This window comes from Loxodonta africana, unplaced genomic scaffold, assembly GCF_030014295.1.
Source record: "Loxodonta africana isolate mLoxAfr1 unplaced genomic scaffold, mLoxAfr1.hap2 scaffold_55, whole genome shotgun sequence".
NCBI classification, from domain to species: domain Eukaryota; kingdom Metazoa; phylum Chordata; class Mammalia; order Proboscidea; family Elephantidae; genus Loxodonta; species Loxodonta africana.
Window position 1 is genome coordinate 675,181 of NW_026975272.1, and position 12,493 is coordinate 687,673.

At 40.4% G+C, this 12,493-nt stretch overlaps 1 pseudogene; it reads right to left on the bottom strand.

The window, feature by feature from the left end:
• Positions 1-3,627: 3,627 nt before the first annotated feature.
• On the bottom strand, positions 3,628-11,443 carry LOC135229817 (olfactory receptor 2G3-like; annotated as a pseudogene).
• Positions 11,444-12,493: the final 1,050 nt, after the last annotated feature.

A 12,493-nucleotide genomic window follows, 5' to 3' on the forward strand; every position in this document is an offset into this window, starting at 1 on the left:
ACAAACGATAAAGAAGGACACTACATAATGATAAAAGAGACAATTGATCAGGAAGACATAACCATATTAAATATTTATGCACCCAATGACAGGGCTGCAAGATACATAAATCAAATTTTAACAGAACAGAAAAGTGAGATAGACACCTCCACAATTATAGTAGGAGACTTCAACACACCACTTTCGGAGAAGGACAGGACATCCAGTAAGAAGCTCAATAGAGACACGGAAGGCCTACTTACAACAATCAACCAACTTGACCTCATTGACTTATACAGAACTCTCCACCCAACTGCTACAAAGTATACTTTTTTTTTCTAGCGCACATGGAACATTCTCTAGAAGAGACCACATATTAGGTCATAAAACAAACCTTTGCAGAATCCAAAACATCGAAATATTACAAAGCATCTTTTCAGACCACAAGGCAATAAAACTAGAAATCAATAACAAAAACTAGGGAAAAGAAATCAAATACTTGGAAAATGAACAATACCCTCTTGAAAAAAGACTGGGTTATAGAAGACATCAAGGAGGGAATAAGGAAATTCATAGAATGCAACGAGAATGAAAATACTTCCTATCAAAACCTCTGGGACACAGCAAAAGCAGTGCTCAGAGGCCAATTTATATCGATAAATGTACACATACAAAAAGAAGAAAGAGCCAAAATCAGAGAACTGTCCCTACAACTTGAACAAACAGAAAGTGAGCAACAAAAGAATCCATCAGGCACCAGAAGAAAACAAATAATAAATATTAGAGCTGAACTAAATGAATTAGAGAACAGAAAAACAATTGAAAGAATTAACAAAGCCAAAAGCTGGTTCTTTGAAAAAATTAACAAAATTGATAAACCATTGGCTAGACTGACTAAAGAAATACAGGAAAGGAAACAAATAACCCGAATAAGAAATGAGAAGGACCACATCACAACAGATCCAACTGAAATTAAACGAATCATATAAGATTATTAGGAAAAATTGTACTCTAACAAATTTGCAAACCAAGAAGAAATGGATGAATTCCTGGAATAACACTACCTACCTAAACTAACACAATAAGAAGTAGAACAACTAAATAGACCCATAACGAAAAAAGAGATTGAAACGGTAATCAAAAAACTCCCAACAAAAAAAAGCCCTGGCCCGGACGGCTTCACTGCAGATTTCTATCAAACTTTCAGAGAAGAGTTAACACCACTAATACTAAAGGTATTTCAAAGCATAGAAAATGACGGAATACTACCCAACTCATTCTACGAAGCCACCATCTCCCTGATAACAAAACCAGGTAAAGACATTACAAAAAAAAGAAAATTATAGACCTATATCCCTCAGGAACATAGATGCAAAAATCCTCAACAAAATTCTAGCCAATAGAATTCAACAACATATCAAAAAAATGATTCACCCTGATCAAGTGGGATTTATACCAGGTATGCAAGGCTGGTTTAATATCAGAAAAACCATTAATGTAATCCATCACATAAATAAAACAAAAGATAAAAACCACATGATCTTATCGATAGATGCGGAAAAGGCATTTGACAAAGTCCAACACCCATTTATGATAAAAACTCTCACCAAAATAGGAATTGAAGGAAAATTCTTCAACATAATTTTTTTTATGCAAAGCCAACAGCCAACATCACTCTAAATGGAGAGAACCTGAAAGCATTTCCCTTGAGAACGGGAACCAGACAAGGATGCCCTTTATCACCGCTCTTATTCAACATTGTGCTAGAAGTCCTAGCCAGGGCAATTAGGCTAGACAAAGAAATAAGGGGCATCCGGATTGGCAAGGAGGAAGTAAAATTATCTCTATTTGCAGATGACATGATCTTATACACAGAAAACCCTAAGGAATCCTCCAGAAAACTACTGAAACTAATAGAAGAGTTTGGCAGAGTCTCAGGTTATAAGATAAACATACAATAATCACTTGGATTCCTCTACATCAACAAAAAGAACACCGAAGAGGAAATAACCAAATCAATACCATTCACAGTAGCCCCCAAGAAGATAAAATACTTAGAAATAAATTTTACCAAGGATGTAAAAGACCTATACAAAGAAAACTACAAAGCTCTACTACAAGAAATTCAAAAGGACATAATTAAGTGAAAAAACATACCTTGCTCATGGATAGGAAGACTTAACATAGTAAAAATTTCTATTCTACCAAAAGCGTCTATACATACAATGCACTTCTGATACAAATACCAATGTCATTTTTTAAGGTGATAGAGAAACAAATCACCAGTTTCATATGGAAGGGAAAGAAGCCCCGGATAAGCAAAGCATTACTGAAAAAGAAGAAGAAAGTGGGAAGCCTCACTCTACCTGATTTCAGAAGCTATTATACAGCCACAGTAGTCAAAACAGCCTGGTACTGGTACAACAACAGGCACATAGACCAATGGAACAGAATTGAGAACCCAGATATAAATCCATCCACATATGAGCAGCTGATATTTGACAAAGGACCAGTCTCAGTTAATTGGGGAAAAGTTAGTCTTTTTAACAAATGGTGCTGGCATAACTGGATATCCATTTGCAAAAAAAGGAAACAGGACCCATACCTCACACCATGCACAAAAACTAACTCCAAGTGGATCAAAGACCAAACATAAAGACTAAAACGATAAAGATCATGGAAGAAAAAATAGGGACAATGTTAGGAGCCCTAATACAAGGCATAAACAGAATGCAAAACATTACCAAAAATGACGAAGAGAAACCCGATAACTGGGAGCTCCTAAAAATCAAACACCTATGCTCATCTAAAGACTTCACCGAAAGAGTAAAAAGACCACCTACAGACTGGGAAAGAATTTTCAGCTATGACATCTCCGACCTGCACCTGATCTCTAAAATCTATATGAGTCTGTCAAAACTCAACCACAAGAAGACAAACATCCAATCAAGAAGTGGTCAAAGGATATGAACACACACTTCACTAAAAAAGATATTCAGGCAGCTAAGAGATACATGAGAAAATGCTCTCGATCATTAGCCATTAGAGAAATGCAAATTAAAACTACCATGAGATTCCATCTCACTCCAACAAGGCTGGCATTAATCCAAAAAACACAAAATAATAAACGTTGGAGAGGCTGCGGAGAGATTGGAACTCTTATACACTGCTGGTGGGAATGTAAAATGGTACAACCACTTTGGAAATCTGTCTGGCGTTATCTTAAACAGTTAGAAATAGAACTACCATACAACCAAGAAATCCCACTCCTCGGAATATACCCTGGAGAAACAAGAGCCTTCACACAAACAGATATATGCACACCCATGTTTATTGCAGCTCTGTTTACAATAGCAAAAAGCTGGAAGCAACCAAGGTGTCCATCAACGGATAAATGGTTAAATAAATTGTGGTATATTCACACAATGGAATAGTATGCATCGATAAAGAACAGTGACGATCTGTGAAACATTTCATAACATGGAGGAACCTGGAAGGCATTATGCTGAGTGAAATCAGTCAGAGGCAAAAGGACAAATATTGTATAAGACCACTATTATAAGATCTTGAGGAATAGTAAAAACTGAGAAGAACACATACTTTTGTGGTTACGAGAGGGGGAGGGAGGGAGGGAGGGAGAGGGTTTTTTACTGATTAATTAGTAGATAAGAACTGCTTTAGGTGAAGGGAAGGACAACACTCAATACATGGAAGGTCAGCTCAATTGGACTGGACCAAAAGCAAAGAAGTTTCCGGGATAAAACGAATGCTTCAAAGGTCAGCGGAGCAAGGGCGGGGGTTTGGGAACCATGGTTTAGGGGGACTTCTAAGTCAATTAGCAGCATAATTCTATAACGAAAACATTCTGCATCCCACTTTGAAATGTGGCGTCTGGGGTCTTAAATGCTAACAAGCGGCCATCTAAGATGCATCAATTAGTCTCAACCCACCTGGAGCAAAGGAGAATGAAGAACACCAAGGTCACACGACAACTAAGAGCCCAAGAGACAGAAAGGGCCACATGAACCAGAGACCTACATCATCCTGAGACCAGAAGAACTAGTTGGTGCCTGGCCACAATCGATGACTGCCCTGACAGGGAGCACAACAGAGAACCCCTGAGGGAGCGGGAGATCAGTGAGATGCAGACCCCAAATTCTCACAAAAAGACCATACTTAATGGTCTGACTGAGACTAGAGGATTCCCAGCTGTCATGGTCCCCAAATCTTCTGTTGGCAGAGGACAGGAACCATCCCCGAAGACAACTCATCAGACATGAAAGGGACTGGACAGTGGGTGGGAGAGAGATGCTGATGAAGAGTGAGCTAATTATATCAGGTGGAGACTTGAGACTGTGTTGACATCTCCTGTCTGGAGGGGGGATGGGAGGATAGAGAGAGTTGGAAGCTGGCAAAATTGTCACAAAAGGAGAGACTGGAAGGGCTGACTAATTAGGGGGAGAGCAAGTGGGAGTACAGAGTAAGATGTATATAAACTTATATGTGACAGACTGACTCGATTTGTAAACGTTCATTTGAAGCTCAATAAAAGTTAATAAAAAAAATCTTAAATCTAAGGGCATTTTCCATTAATTTGTGGCAATGATATGAAAGAATAAAATTCCTTATTTACCTGGAAAAAAAAAGGTGAGAGTTTGTGAGTTTCTCTGAGACAGGAGAGGTTGAAAGATTGTGGGTAGGAGGTGTGATGAATCCAATGCAGGTCTTGTTTTAAATTATTGTGATGATATGTACAAAAGTTTTTTTTAGCACATTTACTTGGAGGGTACCATTTAAAGAGGAGCAGTTGTAGGAGGGAATTTAAAAAGAATGGTGTCATTTATCCTCCTACAGAGGTGTGAACATTTCTGCTTGTTCTGTCACCGAGAACAGGACATATGGGAAGAGTTAAGAAGGAATACAATGCTTTGTTTGAGATTTTAGAACATAGCACTTGTTGGGAGGATGAGCTTCTCAAACATGAGGATACTTAATGGTGACATATGGGACATCTTTTCTTGGAGCTCTTGAACACCCATTTGGAAGCATAGAAGCACCAATACTCATTGATGGTGTCTATGTGGTTGGTAGAGGCAGGATTTTTATGACTTTACACTTTTTAGGATTTGTCTCCTATCTTGGATTGTAGCATTCTCTTCAATGCCCTATTCACATCCTTATTTCTCATGGTGCAGATGAGTGCATTCAGCAGTGGGGTGATAAGGCAATAGAAGAAGGATGTGAACTTGGCCTGGGTGCTGTTGGCAGGGGGCTGCAGGTACATGTAGATGGATGGCCCATAGTACGTGATGATGACCACCATGCGGGAACTGCAGGTGCTGAAGGCCTTGCGCCTTCCTTCAGCTGAAGGTAGCTTTAGCACAGCCCTGGCAATGAAGGTGTAGGAGAGCAGCACAAGCAGCGGAGCCTGCAGTCCAAAGGGGATGGCTCCTGCAATCAGTGTCAGGTCATCAACAGTGGTGTCTTCACAGGCCAGCTTGATCAGGACAGGTAGCTCACAGAAGAAGTGGTGCAGAGTATGGTGACCACTGCAATGGAGCTGGATAGTGAGAGTGCCTTGGAGCAGAGAATTGGCTAGGCCACTGCACCAGGCTGAAACTGCCAGCTGCATACATACCTGGGGATGCTGGTGAGAGTGTACTGGAGTGCCTGGCAGATAGCCATGTAGCGATCAAAGGACTTCACTGTCAGCAGAATGCATTCGGTGCATCCTATCCAGTGAAGAAGTAGGCCTGTGTGATGCAGCACCAGGAAGCAGTTGTCTTCTTTGGCCCCCAGAGGTTGGCCAGCAGCTGTGGCAAAATAGTGGTGGTGATACAGAGGTCCTGCAAAGAGAGATTGTCTAGGAAGAAGTACATGAGAGTGTGGAGTCTGAGATCCACAATGGTGAGAAGGGTGATGAAGCTGTTTCCCACCACGGTAAAGATGTTGAAGACCAGGACCACTCCAAAGAGGGTCCTCTCTAGCCATGAATAATCTGAGAAGCCCAACGAGACAAACATACTTGGGAAGCTCATATTTTCTCCTTCCATGACATCTAAGATTTGTATAGCTGGAATGCAAGAGACAAGGTTTAGAGCATAAGCCTAACTTTTAGGTTTCAGTCACGCCATGGCAACATAACAAAATCTTACATATGTTAGTAAGATAAGTTTTAAAACTGTCAGGAGAAATTTTCAAAAAATGGGACTAATTCTGTTTAAACACTGCTCTAGCAGTTGTCATTGAATGAGAGACAGAATTGGAATAAACTAGATATGATGAGAACCTCTATCTGGAGCCCAGTTTTCTGAGTATTTGTTTATATGAAGCTTTCTGCTCGCTTTCTTTCTCTTACTCCCTTTCTCCCTCTGTCTATATCCCTGGCTTTCTCAAATGTGTCTGTCCTATAGTGAGTATTAAGCATGCAGCATCTGAGGTAGGCTGCTGAATTGGAGTGTCCACCACTCATGGACTTAGCCAGGTCACTTAACCTCATTATGTTTCAATTTCCTCGTTTTAAAATTAAGAACAAAAAGAGTCCTTATCTTATTTGGATTTATATGTTCATTTGAAAATTTTGAATGAATTTTATGTATCTATGTCTGTATCTGCATTTGGAAACCCTAGTGGTGTAATGGTTAAGTGCTACAGCTGCTAACTGAAAGATAAATCTGCATTTATCTATCTACCTATCCACCTGTCTGTCTGCCTATCTATCTATCATCTATATCTATCTGTCTGTCTATCATCTATCTATCTATCTATCTATCTATTGTCTATCATCTTTCTCTCTATATATCATCTACCAGCTATCTGTCATCTATCTATCATCTATCTATCTGTCTATCATCTATCTACCTACGTACCTATTTATGAATGGTAAAACCAAAAATGAAACCCACTACTATCGAGTCGATTCCAACTTATAGCAACCCTATAGGACAGAGTAGAACTGCCCCACAGAGTTTCCAAGGAGCGCCTGGCAGTTTTGAACTGCCAACCTCTTGGTTAGCAGCTGTGGCACTTAACCACTACGCCACCAGGGTTTCCTTATGAATGCTAAACTCTATATTAGTGTTGTTGTTTTTGTTAGGTGCCATCAAGTTTGTTCTGACTCATAGCGACCCCATATACTTCAGAATGAAACACTGCCCAGTCCTGGACCATCCTCACAATCATCGTTATACTTAAGCCCATTGTTACAGCCATTGTGTCAATCCATCTCATTGAGGGTCTTCCTCTTTTTGGCTGACCCTCTACTTTACCAAGCATGATATTCTTTTCCAGGGACTGATCCTTCCTGACAACACATCCAAAGTATGTGAGACAGAGCCTCGCCATCCTTGCTTCTAAGGAGCATTCTGGTTATATTTCTTCCAAGGCAGATTTGTTCGTTCTTTTGGCAGTCAATGGTATATTCAGTATTCTTCACTAACACCACGATTCGAAGGCATCAGTTCTTCTTCAGTATTCCTTATTCACCGTCCAGCTTTCACGTGCATAGGAGGCGATTGAAAACACCATGGCTTGGGTCAGGGCACCTTAGTCTTCAAGATGATATCTTTGCTTTTCAACACTTTAAAGAGGTCTTTTGCAGCAGATTCGCCCAATATGTCTTTTGATTTCTTGACTGCTGCTTCCGTGGGTGTTGATTGTGGACCCCAGTAAAATGAAATCCTTGACAACCTCAATCTTTTCTCTGTTTATCATGATGTTGCTTATTGGTCCAGTTTTGAGTGTTTTTGTTTTCTTTATGTTGAGGTATAATCCATACCCAAGGCTGTGGCCTTTGACCTTCATCAGTAAGTGCTTGAAGTCGTCTTCACTTTCAGCAAGCAAGGTTGTGTCATCTGCATAACGCAGGCTGTTGATGAGTCCTCCAATCCTGATGTCTGTTCTTCCTGATATAGTCCAGCTTCTCAGAATATTTGACCAGCATATAGATTCAATAGTATGATGAAAAGATACAACCCTAATACACATTTTTCCTGACTTTAAACCATGCAGTATCCCCTTGTTCTGTTTGAACAACTGCCCCTTGATCTACATACAGGTTCCTCATGAACACAATTAAATGTTCTGGAATTCCCATTCTTTGTAATGTTATCTATAATTTGTTATAATCCACACAGTTGAGTGCCTTAGCATAGTCAATAAAACACAGGTAAACATCTTCTTCATATTCTCTGCTTTCAGCCAGGATCTATCTGACATCAGCAGTGATAACCCTGGTTCCGCATCCTCTTCTGGATTTGGCTTGAATTTCTGGCAGTTCCCTGTCAATATACTGGTGCAGCCACATTTGAATGATCTTCAGCAAAATTTTACTTTTGTGTAATTCAATCATATTGTTTGATAATTTCTACATTCATTTGGACCACCTTTCTTGAGAATAGGCATAAGCATAGGGTTCTCCCAGTCAGCTGGGCAGGTAGTTGTCTTCCAAATTTCTTGGCATAGATGAGTGAGTACTTCCATCACTGCATCCATTTGTTGAATGAAATATCTCAACTGATATTTCATCAGTTCCTGGAGCCTTGTTTTTTTGCCAGTGCCTTCAGTGCAGCTTGGACTTCTTCCTTCAGTACTATTGGTTCCTGCTCATATGGTACCTCCGGAAATGGTTGAATGTCAACTAATTCTTTTTGGTGTAGTGACTCTGTATATTTATTCCATCTTCTTTTCATGCTTCCTGAGTTGTTTAATATTTTCCACATAGAATTCTTCAATATTGCAAATCAAGGCTTGAATTTTTTCTTCAGTTCTTTCAGCTTGAGAAATGCAGAGCATGTTCTCTCCTTTTGATTTTCCATCTCCAGGTCTTTGCACATGTCATTATAATGCTTTACTTTGTCCTTTTGAGCCCCCATTTGAAATCTTCTTTTCAACTCTATTACTGCATCATTTCTTCCTTTTGCTTTATGTACTTGATGTTCAAGAGCAAGTTTCAGAGACTCTTCTGATGTCCATTTTGGTCTTTTCTGTATTTCCTGTCTTTTTAATGACCTCTTGCTTTCTTCATGTGTGATGTACTTGATGTCATTCCACACCTCATCTGGTCTTTGGTCATTAGTGTTCAATTCATTGAATCTATTCTTGAGATGGTCTCTAAATTCAGGTGGGATATACTCAAGGTTGTACTTTGGCTCTCATGGACTTGTTCTAATTTTCTTCAGTTTCAACTTGCATTTGCATATGAGCAGCGATGGTCTTTTCCTCAGTCACCCCCTGACCTTGTTCTGACTGATGATATTGAGGTTTTCCATCGTCTCTTCCCACAGGTGTAGTCAATTTGATTCCTGTGTATTCCATCTGGCAAGGTCAATGTGTATAGTCACTGTTCATGTTGGCGACAAAAGGTATTTGCAATGAAGAACTCGTGGTCTTGCGAAATTCTATAATTCAATCTCCATCATGGTTTCTCTCACCAAGGCCATATTTTCCAACTACTGATCCTTCTTCTTTTTTTTTTTTTACATGAATGTTTTTAGCAGCTTTATTCATAATTGCCCCAAACTGGAAACAACATAAATGTCCTGCAACTGGAAAATGGGTAAACAAGCTACGGTGAACCCGTACTTCAGAATACTGTTGTTGTTATTGTTAGGTGCCATCAAGTCGGCTCTAACTCATAGCGACCTTAAGTGTAACAGAACAAAACGGTGCCCCCTTCCGTGCCATTCTCACAATAGTAGTTATGTTTGAGCCTATTGTTACAGCCATTGTGTCAGTCCATCCTGTTCAGGGTCTTCTTTTTCACTGGCTCTCTACCAAGCATGATGTCCATCTCCAGGGATGGACCCCTGATATATACACAACTGATGAAAGAAGCCAGACTCCAGATTCCAGTTCTATGACCTTCTGGAAAAGGGAAAACTGTTGTTGTTGGCTGCCATTAAGTCAATGTGGACTCATATGACCCCAGTGATGAAGCAGAACTGCCCCGTAGGGTTTTCTTGGCTGTAATCTTTACTGAAGCAGATTGCCAGGTCTTTCTTCCATGGTGCTGCTGTGTGTGTTCTAACCACTAACCTTTCAGTTAGCAGCCGAGTGCTTACCCATTGTACCACCAGGGTTCCTTAAACAGTCGTTGGTAATCTTTTCTAGAAGAAAGATTCCAAAGTAAATATCAGCCATTCTATCTCCAGCAGCAATCTCAGACGGCCAGGGAAATGTCAATCTTAGAAAAGAAACAGCCCTAATATTAGCCCAGACGTGTGGACACGTTTCCCCAGCAGGTGTGGAAAAAGCCTTAAATCCTCATGTATTTTTTTTTTTTTCAGCAAAAGAAAGTTTATTCTCTCACAGTCTATTAGGCTAGAAGTCCAAATTCAGGGCACCAGCTCCAGGGAAAGTCTTTCTCTCTCTGTCGGCTCTGAAGAAAAGTCCTTGTCATCAATCTTCTCTAGATCGAGGAGCTTCTCCACACAGGAACCTCGGGTCCGAAGGGTGCACTCTACTCCTGGTGCTGCTTTCTTGGTGGTAAGAGGTCCCCACCCCCTGCTCACTTCTCTTTCCTTTTATCTCTTTTTTTTAATCATTTTTATTGAGCTTTAAGTGAACGTTTACAAATCAAGTCAGTCTGTCACATATAAGCTTATACGTACCTTACTCCATACTCCCACTTACTCTCCCCCTAATGAGTCAGCCCTTCCAGTCTCTCCTTTCATGACAATTTTGCCAGTTTCTAACCCTCTCTACCCTCCTATCTCCCCTCCAGACAGGAGATGCCAACACAGACTCAAGTGTCCACCTAATACAAGTAGCTCACTCTTCGTCAGCACCTCTCTCTAACCCATTGTCCAGTCCCTTCCATGTCTGATGAGTTGTCTTCGGGAATGGTTCCTGTCCTGGGCCAACAGAAGGTTTGGGGACCATGACTGCCGGGATTCTTCTAGTCTCAGTCAGACCATTAAGTCTGGTCTTTTTATGAGAATTTGGGGTCTGCATCCCACTGTTCTCCTGCTCCCTCAGGGGTTCTGTATTGTGTTCCCTGTCAGGGCAGTCATCGGTTGTGGCCGGGCACCATCTAGTTCTTCTGGTCTCAGGATGATGTAAGTCTCTGGTTCATGTGGCCCTTTCTGTCTCTTGGGCTCATAGTTGTCGTGTGACCTTGATGTTCTTCATTCTCCTTTGATCCAGGTGGGTTGAGACCAATTGATGCATCTTAGATGGCTACTGTTAGCATTTAAGACCCCAGATGCCACATTTCAAAGTGGGATGCAGAATGTTTTCATAATAGAAGTATTTTGGCAATTGACTTAGAAGTCCCCTTAAGCCATAGTCCCCAAAACCCCGCCCTTGCTCCACTGACCTTCGAAGTATTCAGTTTATCCCGGAAACTTCTTTGCTTTTGGTCCAGTCCAGTTGAGCTGACCTTCCCTGTATTGATTATTGTCCTTCCCTTCACCTAAAGTAGTTCTTATCTTCTAACTAATCAGTAAATAACCCTCTCCCACCCTCCCTCCCTCCCCCCTCGTAACCACAAAAGTATGTGTTCTTCTCAGTTTATACTATTTCTCAAGATCTTATAATAGTGGTCTTATACAATATTTGTCCTTTTGCCTCTGACTAATTTCACTCAGCATAATGCCTTCCAGGTTCCTCCATGTTATGAAATGTTTTAGATTTTGTCACTGTTCTTTATCGATGCGTAGTGTTCCATTGTGTGAATATACCACAATTTATTTACCCATTTATCCGTTGATGGAGACCTTGGTTGCTTCCAGGTTTTTGCTATTGTGAGAGCTGCAATAAACATGGGTGTGCATATATCTGTTCGTGTGAAGGCTCTTATTTCTCTAGGGTATATTCCGAGGAGTGGGATTTCTTGGTTGTATGGTAGTTCTATTTCTAACTTTTTAAGAAAACGCCAGATAGATTTCCAAAGTGGTTGTACCATTTTACATTCCCACCAGCAGTGTATAAGAGTTCCAATCTCTCCACAGTCTCTCCAACATCTATTATTTTGTGTTTTTTGGATTAATGCCAGCCTTGTTGGCGTGAGATGGAATCTCATTGTAGTTTTAATTTGCATTTCTCTAATGGCTAATTGATCCTTCTTCTTGATTCCAACTTTCACATTCCAATCTCCGGTAATTATCAATGCATCCTGGTTGCATGTTCAATCAATTTCAGACTGCAGAAGTTGGTAAAAATCTTCAATTTCTTCATCTTTGTGCTTAGAGGTTTGTGTGTAAATTTGAATAATAGTCCTATTAACTGGTCTTCCTTGTAGGCATGTGGGTATTCTCCTATCACTGACAGCATTGTACTTTGGGGTAGATCTTAAAATGTTCTTTTTGTCGATGAATACAACGCCATTCCTCTTCAAGTTGTCGTTCCTGGCATAGTAGACCATACCTTTGTCCAATTCAAAATGGCCAGTACCAGTCCGTTTCAGCTCACTAATGCCTAGGATATTGACGTTTATGTGTTCCATTTCATTCTCGATGACTTCTAGTTCTCCAGGTTCATACTTCTTACGTTCCGCTTTCTGATTATTAATGGG